We start from the raw sequence: 10,153 nt of genomic DNA on the forward strand, positions 1-10,153 counted from the left end.
TTACCATTACACACAATACTCAAATGATCATCCACAGTTCCACATGAACATGTCTACAGCTATGTCCTTAGGTCTCTCACTCTTTTTCTTTTGGCCGTACTTGTGTTGGCGCTCAGGGCCTTGTACTTGCTAGACAGGCTCTACTGCTGAGCCAAACTCTATCCCAGCACCTATCTCTTTATAGAAATTCTGAGAACGAGAATGCCAAGTTCAATCACACCTACAATATCAAGAACTTTGTTAAATGTAATCACATCCTCAAAAATCTCACTTTTATTTCTGTCTTGTATATGAGATGTCATGTCCCTAAACACTCTCTGTCATAGACAATTAATATTCTCTTTTTGGTGAATTTTTTGTTTATCTGGTCATAGAAAAAGGGAATCTAATTTCAATTTTATTTTTTGAAGTACTAGTGAGGTTGAACTTTTCTTATTCAGAGGCCATGCATAGTTTTTATTTTGGTAACTGCCTGTAGACCATTTTGTTGTGCTCATTTTCTAGTTAAGACGTAAGACTTATTTTATAAAAAGCACTTATACTTGTGCATGTTTTACACAAAAGACAAAATATTTATGTAATTTATATTAAAATAACATTTTTCTTTCTTCTTGCAAAAGTAAAGCCTTTTTAAAAAGAAAACAATAAGCAATATGCACAATGATAATACAACACACAATAATATTAAACAATAATGAAAGCATGAAAACACCAGTATACAGTTATTACCATTAACATCATGAAAAATATGCTTTCAGAGATTTTTAGATAGCTAGATAATAGATCAATGGGTAGACTGATGATAAGGTTGTAGATGATAGATGATTGGTTGATAGATACAAAGGTTGGTTTTTAAGCAGACCCAAATCATACTGTAATATTAAAACTTTCTTTTATTACTTATTGTATTTAGATAACTTCTCCATCAACAAGTATTCCTGTACAACATCCTTTTTATTAGTAGTATTATTAGTATAGGTGTATGCCAGTCCTCAAGCTTGAACTCAAGGCCTGAGCACTGTCCCTGAGTTTTTGGACCATTTGGTCACAGCTCCATTTCTGGCTTTTTGGTGGTTAACTGGAGATGAGTTTCATGGACTATTAGTCTGCCTAGACTGGCTTTGAACACTATCATCAGATCTCAGTCATCTAGTTAACTAGGACTACAAGGCACAAGCTATGAATGCCTGGCTGCAGCACCATTTTTAATGTTTGAATAGTATTCTTTTATATAGATTTGTTATAATTTTATAAATAATCATCTATTTTGTATATTTGGTTTAAGTTTCTGCTTGCTGTAAAATGTAATTTTTATCAAATTCTTGTTGCTAAATTTTGTGAATATTTCTCTTAAGTGATTTAGATAGAACTCCTAGAAACAGAATTTCTACATCAAGCTACAGTATATTTACTTTTAATGATTTTTAATGTACTGAAAAATACTTTTCTTATTTTGTCATGTATTCTTACATAAGGTACTTCTTTCAACTTCACCAATACTGAGCATATTTGTATTTTAATCATTTGCAACATAATAGCTGGAATTTTTGTTTTGCAGTTTATGCATTTCTTTAAATGTTGATTATGTTGAACATTTTCAATATTTTGGACACAACTGACATGTCAATTGCCTTTCTATGGTTATTTTTCTATTGAATGTATCATTCTCCTGTTCCTTAGAGTTAAACTTTGTCAACAGTCAATTCATTATGTTCATTATGTTTCAGTCAATTCATTATGTTAAAAATATATGCACTAGGCTTCCATGTATCTTTTACTGTAGTTTTTATTAATTAAGAAACAATGGTGAATTTTCAATTTGTTCAAATGATCATTTTTCTCTAAGCATTAATATGTAAATGTGCGGGCTGGGGATATAGCCTAGTGGCAAGAGTACCTACCTCGGATACAGGAGGCCCTAGGTTCGATTCCCCAGCACCACATATACAGAAAACGTCCAGAAGCGGCGCTGTGGCTCAAGTGGCAGAGTGCTAGCCTTGAGCGGGAAGAAGCCAGGGACAGTGCTCAGGCCCTGAGTCCAAGGCCCAGGACTGGCCAAAAAAAAAAAAAAAAAAAAAATGTAAATGTGCAATTGTGTGAACTAATTTCCTAAATATTGAGACATCTTCGCTAATCTAGGCAGAAACTCCCTTTGGGTGTGTCACTTCACTCTCAAATTTAACTACCAAATTTTACTTACTATCATTCTATTTGATACAGTACTTGCTAGTTCGTAAAACAAAAAGTTTATCATTTTCTCTGTTAATGAAAACTTCATAAACTTGTGAGTTTGGGTTTTTTTAGGTTTGTTTTTTTTCTGAATGATCCTCGTTAATGCTATGGTTGGGGAATGTCTCTGGAAAGGTCAGGGGCAGGAAGGTTGATCCCCAGCATGGCAGTGTTGAAAAGAGGAACATTTAAAAGGCAGAGAACAGGAGTAGATCATTGGGTCATTAGAGGCATCAGTCCCATAAGAGATTAATGCTGGTCTTGGAGCTAGTTGTTTTTCACAAGATTGTTAGAGAGTGAGGCCAGCCCAAGTACTTGACCCCATCTAACAGCAGTAAATTCACCTTACTCTCAGCCTTTTGCTGTAACTGTTCCTTTATTTAAGAAATGTTTGTTTGGCTCACAGTTCTGATGGCTAAAAGCTCGAGGTGTGGCACTTGCCCACTAGTTACACTGCAAAGTATGGGGGGGGGGGGGGGGAAGAGGAATTGGCCCTAGGTTTGCAAATATGAGGCTAGTCTGGGCAAAGAAATCAGTAAGGCCCTATCTCAAAATAGAAACAAAAGAGCTCAAATTCATGAGGCCTCAGGTTTAATCCTAAGAACCTAAAAAAAAAAGATTAAGTCAAAGCCCAACAAATAAGTACCAGGAAATGGGTACTTGTAAGAGGGGAGGATGGGATGAAGGGGAGAAGGGGAGAAGAATGAAGGGAGGGAGGAGGAGAACACAGGCAAGAATTCATTGCCCATAAAACAGAACTGAGAAACAAGAGAAAGGGTAGATTGAAGGAGCGGGGGCGTGAAGATAAAACAGATTGATATGCCTTGTACACATAAACTGCTTTGTTAAATGGCAAACAAATCAATAATATAAACAATATATAAAAATCAATATGTAATCTAAAAATAAACATACACAAGGAGAGGTGTGTGAGAATGTTGAAAGGCATGACACTGATCAAGATGTACTGTACTCATAAACTGCTTTGATGAATGGCAACTCCTTTGTGCAACTAAAGATAATAAAAATAAAAAGCACTAAAATGCAAACACATAGGTAATGTAAAATATGAGCAATTTACTCAAATACCTTCTAAACATGATTAAAAACAAAAATATACCTACGATTAGTACAGCTAAGTGATCATATATATATATATATATTTATACATTGCCAAGCAAAGAATACTATTTTGTAATTTTAACTTGATATATTTTTAATGTAAATGGGTTCTTTTATTGTCTATTTTATGAGTGAAATGGCATTTAAAATACTATGGGATCTTTAACTGATCTTCTGTTCCTTACATTGGTTTTCTGCCTTTCCTTTTCTTCTGTTTCCCTTCTTCCCTGCTATCATTTTCCACATAGTTTAGTGACCTCTTTTTTTTTTTTTTTTTGGCCAGTCCTGGGCCTTGGACTCAGGGCCTGAGTACTGTCCCTGGCTTCTTCCCGCTCAAGGCTAGCACTCTGCCACTTGAGCCACAGCGCCGCTTCTGGCCATTTTCTGTATATGTGGTGCTGGGGAATCGAACCTAGGGCCTCGTGTATCCGAGGCAGGCACTCTTGCCACTAGGCTATATCCCCAGCCCCTAGTGACCTCTTATTAATGTCATTTCAAATTGAGAGTTGTCTTGACTCATATTTATGGCAGCAGTGGGGTTCCTTTGCAATTCTGTTGGTATATTAACCTAGCATGCTTCCTGGCTACCCTTGGGTTCAGCACATGTGGCCAATGGACAGAGCACAGGCAGCCCAAGCCAGAAACCTCCAAAACCCCAATGTGATGAATCTACTTTGAAGATGGAAAGCTTTAGTGTATTTCATGACTGGGGGTGTGGGGAGGGTTGCTATGCCTCACTATTTCCGTTCTCCAGGACAGTCTGATATTGTTTACCCTGCCTTCCTACCTAAATCCACCACCCTTACCAAGGACCTTCTAAGGCTCATCTTCCATTCTATTTAGAGTTCACAGGGTTCCAGGTACCTGTGAAGCCTCTTGGTCGACTTGCTCTGTATGTAATCATCTAGTTGAACATCTTGATTGACAACTCCTGGCTCAGAACACAAAGCTCTGTATATGAGAAAGTACCAACTCCTGTCCAGTGTGTACTGTAACTATAGTCTCCTGTTTCCTATGCCCTACATTGTCAATGGTTCAGAACATCAAGATGTTTTTCTTCTTGCCAAGGACCAAAGATATCAAGATATATATGCACTTATAAATATTTATTTTGATATAGATCACCGTAGAAACCATATACTATTCAAATGGTTTGGGGTACTGAGTCATTACATACTGAAAAAGTCAAAATCTACACCAAAAGGAAACACCTATAAGCATGAAAATATGATTATAAAACAAGCCTTCACCCATGCATTTTTTACTACCATAAAGAAATAGGTGTGAAAAAAGGTAAAATGTTTTGTGTTGTGCCATTACAAGAGCTTGAACTCAGGACTTTGTACTCTCACTTGGCTTTTTGTTGGTGCTCTACAATTTGAGCCACCACTCCACTTCAAGAGAGGGATGAGAGGGAATGATAAAAGGGGTGACATTGATTTACTTGCACTGTACTCAAACATTGACATATAAATCCCTTCGCATGACTACTTAAAGATAATTTTAAAAGACACCATTTCACTAAAAGAAAGATACAAGCTGGGCCACCAGTGGCTCACACCTATAATCCTAGCTACTCAAGAGGCTGAGATGTAAGAACCATGGTTGAAGCAAGCTGGGAAAGTTAATTGGAGACTTATCTCCAGTTAACCACAAAAAAATGCGGAAGTGAAGCTGTGACCCAAGTGGTAGAGCTCTAGCCTTGAGCACAAAAGCCCAGGAACAGAGGCTTTGAATTCAAGCCCCAGGACCTGCATACACACACACACACACACACACACACACACACACACACACACACACACACGAAGATACAAATGTATCCAGATGTTTGTCTTGCCTTCTAAAAGATATGTCATACAATTATAAAACAAAATAAACACAAAGGAAAGTGTGTAGTTTATTTTGAAATGAAGTCCATACTTACTATGGTCTTAATTAATATGGACTTAGTAATAAATTCATTATTTTCTAAAGCAATGTTAATCAATATGAATTCTAAACCTTTGTATGTCTTTCTTACTGGATTTCTTGTAATTAAAATCCTCTAAGAGATTCAACTAGGATAGTTTTTCTTATAAACTTTATCATTATACGTGTAATTATATGCAAGTGGTTATCATTTCACCACAGCCTCTGGAGTAGAAGCACTATATTTAGAAATTTGCACAGAGGAGGAAAAACCACCTGCACAGTCTAAGGTTATGTCAGAAAGGCATCAACCGCAGAAAACACCAGTCTGAGGTATACACTGTCATTTTCTGGGGTGTGTTCCTGCCTACTTAGAGCTGTGATTAAAATTAGAAGTGTTGAAATAACACTGCTTTCTGATTTTTTAAAAGGCAATGTTGACAATATGGTAGTTAGGATGATGCTTAACCCAACTAAGTGTGAAACATACTTTAAAGTCATCTCTACATTTGTGCTTTTGGTTGTGGTTGTTGTTGTTGTTTTCATTAATGGGATACATTTGTCTTAGGATCTTAGGAAAGTCCATCAAGGGTCATGAATTCATTTTATCTTCACTCATTCTTCTGACTCAGAGATCCCCTTCACAGAGACTCTCAATGAGTCAATCCCTCACTTCTGTGCTCAAGTATCTTTGATAAAGGAGCCACCTTAACTTCATTTATCACTCTTCAAGTTCCTCTCAGAAGTGAAATCAATATGTAATAAAGTAACTGAAGATGAGACCAACCAGCGAAGAAAAAGCCCTGATAGCAGAAAGACACAAGGAAATTCCATTTCTGGCAAGAAGGCAAAGACCAGGGCATACCTGAGATAACATATTTTAGACAGTTTTAAGAAATAAGCCTTTAATATTTTAGAGAAATTACTGTATCCTGGTTTCTATAGCTCACCAACCCAATATCTAATCATAAGATCAGCTTTGCAAAGTTCAGCCTTTGATCACTTTGTGCCACTTTTTCACTTATGGCTGGTATTCTATCACTGAGCCACAACTCCATTTCTGTTTTGGTTTCTTTGTTCCCACTGTTAATTGGAGATCGAGTCTTTGAGATTTGTCTGCTTGGGCTGGCTCTAAGGCTCAGTCTTCAAATTTCAGTCTCCTGAGTAGTTAGAATGTTAAGTGTGAGCCACTGATGTCCAGTTCACTTCGATTTCTTGCTCACAGGTTGCACTATACTACCTGAAAAATGCCTCTAGACAAATGTTTGCTAAATATTTATAAGAAGGAATGGAAACCCATAGACTTTTTCTGTAGAGGCTGGCTTCAAATCTTGATCCTTCACATCTTAGCCTTCTAAGTAGCTTGGATTACATGGATGAGCTAGCAGTGTTATTCTTTAGATTTAAAAAGATCTACTCTGCACATCATTTTGACAATAAAGAAATAAATACATTTTAAAAATCTAGACTAATGCATGTTTTGAGTCTGAATCTCATTGTATTTACTCTCATTATTTTAATTTTTACATAATTTTCTTCTTAGATATGGGGCATATTTAATCTGATTTTATAATTCATTGTGTTTCTTACTGTCTTCATTGCATAACTCAAATTCTAATTTGTTTTAAGAGGTAATATATTCCCTTGGGTCAACATTCAACCATCACACAAGTCTATTCAACAGGTTTCCGTTTTTAGGGAGTTGGAGTAGATAATTTATTCTAATTTTCCCACTAAATACAACAACATCCCTGAATATCACAGGTTAAACAACATGAAGAGGTGAGAAGTGGAGAGAAGGCAGGAAGAAGACCCAAAGAATGGCATACTGGTGAGTTCTCTGGGTTTTCCTTATGCCTCAAGCATCTTAGACCTGGCCATGAAGAATCTATCAATATACTCAGTCCAGTAGAGTGTGTGCTAAAAATTCCCAGTGAAAGCCTGCTATAAAGGACCACAAAAGGAAAGCAGAATAAGTCAGAAATTTTTAGGTGAAATTGCTCTTTAGCTAAACACCACAGGAAACAGAGAGCCTTGCCTCCACCCATGCTAGCAAAGCTCTAGTGGGAGCCCTAGATCTCCTTTACAAGGCTGAAATGAGAAGCTTAAACTCCCCATAGGTGAGGTGTCACACACTTCCTCTTCAGGAGTTTAGACTTCTGTCCACACTGGGCACAAAATATGCAAAGAAGAAATATTTAAGGCAATTGTAATATAACCTGGGTAAGCTAAAGAAAGTAATTCCTGCACTTGATGTGTGCTGGTAAAAGGTCAACGCTAATAGGCCTTGATAAGTTACACATATAGTAATATAATAGTATATAAGGAGAGTCATCACAGGCAAAGCAATACAAAGAAATATACCTAAAAACATGATTCATCTATAAGTCAAAATAAAGTTTTAAAATGTTCAAGTAGCCCACAGGAATGCAGGAAAAAAAGAAGAAACAAGAAAAGAGAGAAACAAAATACAGAACGATCAGAAAGCAAATAAAATGGCAGCCTTAAGCCTAACCCTGGTGATAGTTACATTAAATGCAATGATTTCAAGATTTTTAAAGCTTAGATAAACGTCTAGTTCAAGATGAAATAAGAGCTCACATGGTTGCTTTACCCCCTGAGTGCTCAATGGACTAGAAGAGATCTGAGCACATTTCTCTTAGATGGAAAACAGACAGAATCACCCTGACAGAAAGCAGAGCACAAGAGATGGGGGTGGGTCCAGGAAGGTACAGAGGATGCAGGCCATTCTTTTTAGTTAAATCCTTGAGAGACTAGAGCTGATTTTCTTAGATCCACCAAGGTGCATAAACAGCAGGGGAGTCCAGATGGTAATTTCCAGTTGCCAGTCTGGACCATATCAGTAAGTACTTTGATCACTAAAACCAATCTTCTTTTCAGTGATTCCTTTTCTTGATACCATCTACAAGTTTCTGATTCATTCACTTAACCAAGAGCACTTGTTAGCTACTAAATGTTCAGCACTGTCTTTCATAGATGCAGGGGGAAAAATTAGTGAAAAAACACACGTTTGCATCTTGCATTTGGTGATTTCAGTTCTAGTGGAGAACAAGCAAAACACCACACAGACAGAAACAAAAACAAGATCATTTCAACTAGCAGTGAGTGCCATTAAGTCATGATTATCATACAAATTAGTTTGTGTCTCTCTCTACCTGTTCACCATAAATAAATTAGTTAGTAGGTGAAGGGCTATCGACATTCTACCTACCCTAAGTGATGAGCTGCTCACCGTCACTCGACTCTCGAATCCCATCTTTAAAGGATGCTTCCTAAGTCCACTCCTGGGATGCTCTTTCAAACCAGTTTCTACAAGTTAAGACGCAGATGAGGAATCCTGTGTACATGACTGATGAAGGTATGGTCTTAGCTTAACTTGTACCAAAGAAGTTGTCCTGCACAGAGATGATGGAAACTGAAGAGTTATTGTCCTGCTTATGCTTTGAGTGTGAACCCCCCTAGGTGGGTATGGGGATGGTGAAGGTAGGTCATAGCTCAGTCTTCTCAACACAGGACAGCCCCTGTCATTCAAGAGCAAGCCTCTTGAGAAGTGTATTGGTGTGAACTCTTAGTGCTAAAACCTATAGCAGCTTAAAGCTTCCAGCCTGATCAAGGCTCTGGGCAGGACAACTAAAGAATCTGACATGCCATTCTTGTCTTATCCTCATCTTTGACATTCCAGTTTAGAGAATTCAGCCATATAAAGGACTTTCCCATCTGCTTGCCAGACCACCTTTTTTCACGTTTCACAGATACAGATTGATCTTCTATCTTACCAACAACAACTACAAAAATCCTCAAAATTTCCAACAACTTCATGACATACTTCTGTAGCTTTCAACTTACACTGTTCCCTCTTACTAGGGAGTTTGACTGATTCCACTTACATTTGGAATGAGGAAGGAGTTAAAGAGTTGAGTATACAGAAATTAACATCTTTCATTCGAAGTCTTGAATTTCTTGATTTCCAACTCTTTCATTTGAAAATATTCCTCCTTATTTGCTTTATGTCAATAACTGACATTCTGTTAGAGTAGTGATACAGTAGCCTTGTACCTTGAAGATACTCCCCTTTAATATTGCTACCAGCTACAGTACACATTATGTTCACAAAATCCATTTCTTTTGGTTGTTCCAGGACCTTGCCTTCCTTTCTTGTTGGAGAAGCAGTTTGAACTCCAGAGGAAGAAACAGATTTTGCAAACATTCAGTTATAAACTTCCTATTTTCCTTTTCCCCCCATTCAATAAGGATGCATGTTTTAACTCATTAAGTGTTTGCTATAAGAAAGCCACTACTGATCTAGTGATGGGTAACAGATTATGTCCATTTCTCAAAGGCTTTTGGAATCCTCAAAGTGTTAAAAATGCTTAGAACCGACAAAGAAAGAAGATGATGGAGAGTAAGGGGGAAGAAAAGGAGTAGCAATCTTCTATCCACTTAACTATTTCCCAAAAAACAGTACATTCCTAATTTCTCTCATGGTTGTAACCAAGGATGGCAGCATTAAGAAGAAATTGAGGTTTCTCTCTAAATTCCTGGAGGGCTTATGCCTCTATGTGCTGGAAATGTGAAGGGGGCAGTGTTCCAGTTAAGAGTTTGGCAAGCCATAATTCTTTTTGTTGTCAAGGATTTCACATCTTTGCTCTCACTTGGGAAAGGTCTCAAAGCACACTTGACAATATTTCCCAAACACCACAAAACATTTGTTCAGCAAATAAATTCCAAGCTTGGCACTAAACAATGTAATCTATCAAATGGTACCAGTAAGTTTCACTTGGAAGGAAGGCATATTTTTCCCAGAAGTAATGGAGTTTAAATGCAGGGATTCTCATTTGCTATGCAAGAGCTCTCTCTACCACTTGAACCA

This window comes from Perognathus longimembris, chromosome 1, assembly GCF_023159225.1.
Source record: "Perognathus longimembris pacificus isolate PPM17 chromosome 1, ASM2315922v1, whole genome shotgun sequence".
Classification (NCBI taxonomy): domain Eukaryota; kingdom Metazoa; phylum Chordata; class Mammalia; order Rodentia; family Heteromyidae; genus Perognathus; species Perognathus longimembris.